Consider the following 9,150-nt stretch of genomic DNA (forward strand, 5'->3'; position numbering starts at 1 on the left):
CTTGTGACTCTGTCCATTTAGAAATGCGAAGTGTGTGCACAGGCAAAGAGTGAGACACAGAGACATCCATAGAGACCGAGGGAGAGTTGTAGGACCAAGTGGTACTTGGGTAAGGACTCCCACTGGGTTGCTCTAACCTGGAGAATTCGTCAGGGGCTGGAGAGATGGCTCAGCAGTTAAGAACGTTGGTAGCTCTTCCAGAGATCCTGAGTTCAATTCCCAGCCACCTCACGGTGGCTAACGACTGGCTATAATGAAATCTGGTGCCCTCTTCTGGTCTGTAGGACTCTCCGTGTAGATAGAGCACCATATACATAAAAATAAACATCTTTTTTTAAAAAAAAAAAAAAGAATTCATTATTATATGCTCATGCCACAGTGCCCCTGGAGCGATCAGAGGACAGTTTGCAGAAGTTGGTCCTGTCATGCTGGCAGGCTTAGGGCCAGGTGCTGTGACCTACTGAGCCTTCTCACCTGCCCAGTTTTTAAATTTTTGTTTGTTTTCTTTAACTTTTTAAAATTTATGTATTTATTATGTATATAGTATTTTGTCTGCATGTATACCTGCATACCAGAAGAGGGCACCAGATTTCACTGCAGATGGTTGTGAGCCACGGTGTGGTTGCTGGGAATTAAACTCAGGACTTCTGGAAGTTAATGCTCGCAACCTCTGCAACCTCTGAGCCACCTCTCCAGCCTTTTGTTGTTCTGTTGTTTGTTTGTCTAATTGTTTTTAATTGTTTTTGTTTGTTTTTATAACACAGAGTTTTACTGTGTAGGCCTGGCTGTCCTGGAACTCCCTCTGTAGGCCAGGCTGGCCTCAAATTCACAAAGATCCACCTACCTCTGCCTACTAAATGCTGGGATTAAGGGTGTGCCACCACTGCCAGGCTTTTTTTTTTCACCTGATCTTACCTAGGCCAAGCTGCGCTTGAACTCACTGTGTAGCCGAGGGATGACCTTGAACTCCTGACCCTCCTGTCTCGCACCGCTATGCTGGGTCTATGCAGTCCTAGTATTGCAACCCAGGGCTTGCTGTGTGCTAAACACACATCCCCAGTCCCATGAGCCGTTTATTTCCTCTCTATTTTACCCAATCAAAGTTTGTGCGGTGCCAGTGTCATAAAAAACACAGTCCTGCCTGGGTAGATGTCTTGGCTGCCATAGTGCTTGTCAGGAAACCATGGGGTCCTGAGTTCCTTCTGCTTTTAAGGGCATCCTTAAAAACAATCCTGCCCTGAGGAGGAAGAGACAGGCAAACCTCTGCAATTCGCTGGCCATTCAACTTTGCGTGTGCATGCTTGCATAAGTACAGCCGGGTGAGGTAGGTCAGACAGGAACCCTAGCCAGTCCTTGTCCATCTGGTGCCCCCCCCCACTCCTTCTCACCCTCCCCACACACCCTAGCCCCTTCCTGGCAGCCGCCTTGTTTGCAAACACTCTCTCTTCCTCTCTGTGCCCTGCTTGGCTGCAGGCCCAGAGGAAGGCTACAACTCAGGGAGGGATCATGTGTCACTGGCTCCCTAGCCCCCTGCACACACCCCTAGTGCCCCTGCTGTGGCTACAAGGTGCTGCCTGGAAGGGGACTGGCAGAGCATGTGTGACCGTGTGTGAAATGACCCCAAGGACCCTTGGACTCTGGGTTCCAGCCAATGACGTAGGGATGACAGTTGCTATCCTGGGGAGCCTGAAGAGTAAAGGATCGTTAGAAAGAATAGATGGGAAGGCAAAGGGGGTGATCTGCGTCAAGACCTCCTGCCACCTCCTCCATGGATCGAAAATAGCATGAGCGATTAGGCCAAGAATGTGTCCCCTAAACATGGAAGGTGCCTGGGATGAGGGGAACAGACCAGAGAAGGCGGAGGGGCAGAGGGGCGCCTGTGTGCCCGTTAATTGGTGGTGGCAGCTGAGGATTAGCTGGAAGGCGATAATGACAAGCATGGAGCTAAGTGACAGGGGAGGATAGAAAGGTCCAAGGGAAAGGACAACACTAATTAACAATGCTAACAGCGCCATTTCACACCAAGGACGCGGCTCACACTCTCTCCCTGCTCGCTGACTCTCTCAGCATGCCAGAGGGGTCCCTGGGACTTTCCTTACTTCACTTTTGGGGTTGTGGTGTGGCACAGCAGCCAGACACTGGTCAGATCTCTCTCTCTCTCATACACACGCGCGCGTGCGCGCGCGCGCACACACACACACACGTCAGTAGTAGAACTGCAATTCAAATCCCAACAGCACCCCTGCTGTTGATCTGCAGAGGTGTGAGAAGAGGGGGGTGGATAGTGTGCGAGTGTGTATGCAGCTACAGCAGTGTGTGTGTGTGTGTGTGTGTGCAGCTACATCCGTGTGTGCAACTACATCCGTGTGTGCAGCTACATCCGTGTGTGTGTGTGTGTAGCTACAGCTGTGCATGTGTGTGCAGCTACAGCCGTGTGTGTGTGTGCAGCTACAGCTGTGCATGTGTGTGCAGCTACAGCCGTGTGTGTGTGTGCAGCTACATCCGTGTGTGTGTGCGTGTGTGTGCAGCTACAGCCGTGTGTGTGTGTGCAGCTACAGCTATGCATGTGTGTGCAGCTACGGCCGTGTGTGTGTGTGTGTGTGTGTGTGCAGCTACAGCTATGCATGTATGTGTTGTGTAGCTACATCTGTGATTTGTGTGTGTGTGTGTGTGGTGTGCAGCCACAGCCACAAGAGTGTGGATGAAAGTGAGAATGCATGTGCCTGTGAGTGTGCACACGAGACTGTTGTGTGTGAGAGAGGTGTGGTACAGTGAGGGCAAGAGCAAGTGCGATCGTAGGAGCATGGATGCATGAGTGTGTGAGGTAGCGTGAATGGTAAGTGTGGGGTGTGAATACGGGTGTGTCTGTGAGACTGGGTTTGTGTTGCAGGAGTCAGCATATGAAAGCAGTGGGTGTGATATGAAATGCAGGCATGAGAGGTGAACAAGTGTGGATGTGAGCAGATGTGAGCCTGAGTGGACATGAGTAAGCACAGAGGTGCCGGGACTAGTGTGCTCACAAATGTGGTTATGTGAGTGTGCAAGGGTTGCTGTGGGTGCAGTGTGAAGTGAGCGGGCACATGGGCGACTGAGTCTGAAGTGTGAGGTGTATGAATGCACATGAGAATACGATAGTGCATGTGCATGTGGAAGTGAACACGAGCGTACGGAGGTGAGCGTGAGCACAAACACGTGGGTAGGTATGAATCTGAGTGTACACAGTGTAGGAGTGGGAGGGAGTGCATAGTCATGGGTGTGCATACGGGTGTGGAGGTGAGGGCTAGGGCCGATGTGATCATCAGTGTGGTTGTGTGTAAAGGTGGGTGTGAACATGAGTGTGCATATGTACAAGAGTGAACCGGGTGGTGTGAAAATAACTGCACATGTGAAGCGTGGGTGGGAATGAAAAGTCTGCTCGTGGATGCAGGAGTGTGGACCTGAGTGTGAGAAAGAACAAGAGTGTGTGATGTGTGTATGGTGTATGTGCATGGAGGAATGGTTACTGCATGCGGGCACACAACTATGTGTGAACACGAAGTGTGTTTGTGTGAGGGTAAGGGCAGGTGTGAACATTAGAGGCTGATTGTATGTGCAAGGGTGAACACAGGGGTGTGAAAGTGAGTGTGAATATAATCCATCCAGGCGAACACGAACAAAAGGATAGGTGTGGGTGTGAGCATGGGTAATGTGAGCGTGTGTGATCGTGAGTGTGCGCATGAGAAGGAGTGTGAATAGGAAATGTGGGGTAGGCATGGCGGTGTGTGAGCGTGCGTGTGAGTACGTCGTGTAAGTGTTCATGGAGGAGGGCATGCTGTGCGTATGTGGACAAGTGGTGTGAGGGTGTGGGGTGTGAGCGTGCAGGTGTGTCCACAGGTGTCAGCAGGAGTACAGATACGTTTGAGTGTGCAAGCTTTGTGAGTGTGGACACAAATGCATGGCTGACTAGTATGGTATGTATGACGTGAGAAGCCGCTAAGCAAGCCAAGGTGTGAACCTGTGCGGGTGTGAGTGAGCTCAGGTTGGGAGGGAAATGGTGTGAGGTGGAGGTAAATACAGTTGTGTCCCTGAGGTGTTCGCCCCTTCTTGAGTTGTGGCACCTCACTGATAAACACTGAAATCCAAGCAAGAAACACTTCAGACCGGGGAGCAAGACCACCACCATTACGGGACAGACGGGTGAGGACGAGGCAAACTGTGCCTCTCACATGCTGGAGCAGGCTTTTTACCATCATCGGGGGCCAGTGAGTGGGCTCAGGGCTAAAGGTGCTGCCACCAAGCCTGATGGCTGAGTTCCATCCCTGGGTCCCACATGGTGGAAGGAGAGAAGAGACTCCTGTAAGTTGTCTTCTGAGCTCTACACATGCGTGGTGGCACGTGTGTCCTCTTCCCACATACACACACATCACATATGTAACTCCCACCAATGAGCTACACCGGGCCAGCAATTCCACTCCTAGGTATACACCTGGGAGACAAGGACAGGACCAAGGGCCGCACAGAATCAGATAGATGGCTCAGCCAGCGTGAGGACCCAAGTCCAGGTTCCCAGTATCCATGTAAACAGCCAAGTGCAGCCAGAAGGTGCCTGCAATTCCAGAGAGGTGTAGACAGGGGGTTCCCCGAGCCAACCCCGTGGTGAACTCCAGGGCTAGAGAGAGACCCTGTTTCAAAAGACTCAGGTGGAGTTTTGCAATGGGCAGTAGTTGACAGAGAAACGCAACTGATCAAAACGCCAGGGACAAGGGCTGGATCCCTAAATCACCCTGTCCAGGCCTCGGGCGGCCTGGAGGCAGAAGAAAGAAAGTAAAAGTTGGAGGGTGGGGAGTAGCGCTGTGATTTGGCTGTGCTTAGCTGCACACGGTAGGGCCCTGCAGCACCAGCCCCGCCCCACTCCCTAGGCGCCACTAGAGGCAGCTGAGGGGGAACGAGGAGCAAGGATCACTTTCTTCAGTAGTGCAGTTGCTGATAACTGCCCATGCTGCTGCAAGTTACCATAAGTGAACTCAGTGCAGAGACAAAATACAAACATGAAAGTAAGAAAACTAGCTGGGGAGACACTCCCAACCGGGGCAGCGGGGCATTGAGAGACAGAAATGGGATGAAAATGACCAAAGTTCATTATTTACATGGATGAAAGTATCGTGGTTTTTAGTGAAAAACAATCAAAGAGGACATCTGACACTGACTCCTGACGTCCGCACATACACACGTATGCTCACACACACGAAGGCCGCACGCATGTCTTCATAGCAACGTTCCCCAGAGAATGGGGACAATGCAAACATCCGACGAACCCATGCGTGAAGATAGTGTGGCCCACCTGTGCATGAGATTCTGCCAGGTCACGATAAAGGAACAAACGGGACACACAACCTGCGTGTCAGAGACCCCTTGAGCCATCAAAGCTAAGTCAAAGAAGCAGTCACAGGGGACCACAGATGGCAACTCCATTCATAGGAAACATGCAGAGTGGACCACCCACAGTCATGATGGAGCTGATGGAGCAGGAGCTGGGTGCTGGGGTGGCAGTGACTGCTGAGGCCCATGGGTTCCCATTTCAGGGGCCCGGGCATGTTCTTAGGTTAGATTACGATGAGCACTGCACAGTTATCATCATATGCTCACAGTCAGGGGGCTGGAGAGGTGGCTCAGCAGTTAAGAGTACTTAAGATCCCACAGAGGACCAGGGTTCAGTTCCCTGAACACACATGGCAGCTCACAACCACCCATAACTCCAGTTCCAGAGGATCTAATGTCTAATGACCTCCGTGGGCATCAGGCACACCCGTAGAGTACAGACATATATGCAGGCAAAACACCCATACAGAAGCCAGACAAGCTGATCTATGTGAGTTCAAGGCCAGGTTCTCTCTCTCTCTTTCTGTCTGTCTCTCTTTTTCTCTCCCTCCCTCCCTGCCCCTCTCTTTCTTTTCTTTCTCTATTTTCTCTTCTTCTTCTTCTTCTTCTTCTTCTTCTTCTTCTTCTTCTTCTTCTTCTTCTTCTTCTTCTTCTTCTTCTTCTTCCTCTCTCTCCCCCCTCTCTTTCTCTATTTATTTATTTCAGACAAGGTCTCACTATGTAGCCCTAGCCGGCCTCAAGCTCACAGAGAGCCACCTTGTCCCTGACTCTCAAGTGTTGGTGTTAAAGGTGTGTACCATGTACCAGTAACTTTCTTTTTAATAGCAACTGCACACTACCCAGGAAGGAGGTTGAAGACTCACAGTGTAGAGACTAGTACAGAGAGACCAAAGGCCCAGTCTCATAGGTACGATTTTGCTGTTTTGTTGTCCGTCTGTCTGAGTCAGTCTCACGTAAGCCAGGCTGACTTCAGACTTCTTAAGTAGCCAAGGATGACCTTCAACTCTTAATCCTCCTGCCTCCATTTCCCGAGGGTAAGGTTACAGGCACACACCACTACACCTGCTTCATGCAGTGCTGGGGATTGAACCCAGGGCCCTGTGTGTGCTAGGCAAGCACTCTACCAACTGATCTATACCACAGCCCCAGGTAACAAATGTTAACTAGATGTGCTAAGATGTAGGCTGTGATTCGACAAGTCTTTCGCGTCTGTTCCTGATCAACTTCCAGAGAGCCGGATGCTGTGTGTGGTGTGGGGGTATGTGTGTGTGTGTGTGTGTGCGCGTGTGTATGTGAGTGTGTATGTGTGTGTGTGTGTGTATTGTGTGGGTGTCAAATGTATTGTGTTGTGTGTGAGAGCATGTGTGCATGGTGTATGTGGTGTGTGTGTGCATGCATGGTGTGTGTATGTGGTGTGTGTGAGTGTGTATTGTGGTGTGTGTATATGTATGTGTGTGGTGTAGGTATCTGAGTGTGTGTATGTGTAGGGTGTGAGTGTGTTATGTAAGTATGTCTGCATAGTGTATGTAAGTGTGTATGTGGTGTGTATGGTGTGTGTAAGTATATGTGGTGTGTGTGTGAGTGTGTGTGGGGTGTGAATGTGTTTAATAGAGTTCCAGTTTGGAGTTTTTCTCCACCCACTGAGCTTGCTAGTCCTAGGCAGCTACTGTTCTGGGCTTGTCGCAAGTTGGCAAGCAGACATGGAGCTCAGCTGTCCCCCGAGGGAGGTGTCGAGGGTCAGGGCTAGCAGCGGGTGGGGTTGGTTACCCATCCTGGCCGAGGGCCCCGGGGCCAGATGTTTGGGCTTAGCTGCCCGGCCAAACAGGGATAGAATGACTGAGTAATTGGGTACCCGCTTGTTTGGGGCTGGCAGAAGGTAACGGGGGTGGAGAGACCTTGGGCTAGAACACCCATCACACACCCACACACCCCAAGTTTGCAAAGAAGCCAAAGCTGCACCCCAAGCTGGGCTCTCTGGCACTTTCGGAGAGATGACACATAGCTAGGGCCCACCTCCTAGCTGGGGTACTGCTCTGTGACACCCCAGTGAGCCGGGACAGGAAGGGGAAGGCAGCATTGCTCTCCCGAGGTTAGCTGTCAGCAGTTACTTAAGTCTCTGGCTTAATGAGCTATGGGGACCAGAGAGTTCCCTGCATGTGCCTTCTGCCTGTTGGCGGGATCAGAGTGCCCATCAATCAAGACCCCCGGACACTATCCTACTCCCTGCCCAAACCAGTAACTGGACCCTGCTGGCCTTTGCAGGAGTGCAGGGGCGCCAGGCTCCATCACCTTCCGTGACCTCTGAGCCATGATCTTGGAAGAGAAGAAGGACCAGTTTCCTGGCCAGGGCTGCAGGGGTCAGAAACTGGAGTGCTGGCGGGTGGGGCCGGGTGGGGTGGCATCTTCCAAGCTAGTCCTCGGTTTACAGACCAGTGAGGATAGGTTCAGGGGTAGGAAGGGACTTGCTCGAGTCACTGAGACGGGGGAACCCAGGGCAAGGACAAAGCAGGGGCACTGTCTGTCTTTGTCCCTGCTTGGGTCCCAGCTCTACCGTGTGGCGCACTGGGGATGAGCTGGACGGCTCTGAGCCCTTTCTGTACTGCAGATCAAGGCTCCTCCCTTGCAGGGTCCAGTGTGACTGCCCGGTTGTTTATCTAGAGTCCACGCTCCAGAAGGTGGTACCTGCCTGTAATCCGAGGACTTGGGAGACAGAGAGGGGATGGGGTTCAAACCTCAGCCTTTGAAGCCAGTCTGAACTACTCTGTGTGTGTGTGTCTGTCTGTCTGTCTGTCTGACTGTCTTTCTCTCTCCCTCTCTGTCTCAAACACACACCACGTTGTTCAGCACAGACAGGCTGTGTCTGGTGTCTGGGGGAATCACTCTTTTTTCATGAATCCATTAACTTGACGGGGGACATATGTGGAGGTTAGAGGACACCTTACCGTAATTGGTTCTCTCCTTCCATTATTTAGGTTCCAGGGAATCAAACTGAGATCATCGAGGCTCATATAGCAAGTGTCTACCCACTGAGCCATCTCACTAGCCCTGGGCTCACTCTTGGTCAGTGGGCATCATCACATACCATCTCTGCCCATACATGAACTGACTCACTGGAAATCCTCCCCCGTGAGTGTGATCTGATTAACATTCCCATTTTACAGAGGACAAAACTGAGGCTGTGAGAAAGGAGCCAAAATTCCAGAGGTACGCAGGCTGACCACAGCCAAGCCTTGACTCAAGTCCACTTGGCCTGATGTCGCTATGTGACGCTATCTGAAGAGCAAGGCCCCTGAGCTGGGAATGAAGTTCAGTTGGCAGAATGCTTGCCCGGCCATGCACAGATACAGCACATCTGTAATCCCAGCACATCTGTAATCCCAGCACTCCAGAGGTACAGACAGAGGCTCAAGGGCATCCACGACACACTGAATAGAACATTGGGTTGGGCTCATGCATGAAATCTTCTCTCAGAAGGGTCTGGAGTAGACAGGCATGGGTTGCCCTGGGGCACAAAGGGGGGATAGATCAGTCCCCCAGCTTGTGTCCCTGAAAGTTTAAGCACCCTCAGAAACACAATGCTACCACGCAGTCATGTCCACATGCCCATGAGCCACACACTATTATTATCCCCGTTTACAGGTGGGAACGGGGACCAGGGCTCAGGAGCTGGCTCAGTGCTACCCCTAGCAAGGGCTCCTCCCTGGCGTCCAGGCTGCGAGGACATCGACCCATCTGCTGAGCTGTGGTAACAGTACCCTCCTCCGTCAGTGTTAATGGAGAAGGAATGACAGC

Source organism: Microtus pennsylvanicus, chromosome 1, assembly GCF_037038515.1.
Source record: "Microtus pennsylvanicus isolate mMicPen1 chromosome 1, mMicPen1.hap1, whole genome shotgun sequence".
Taxonomy (NCBI): Eukaryota; Metazoa; Chordata; class Mammalia; order Rodentia; family Cricetidae; genus Microtus; species Microtus pennsylvanicus.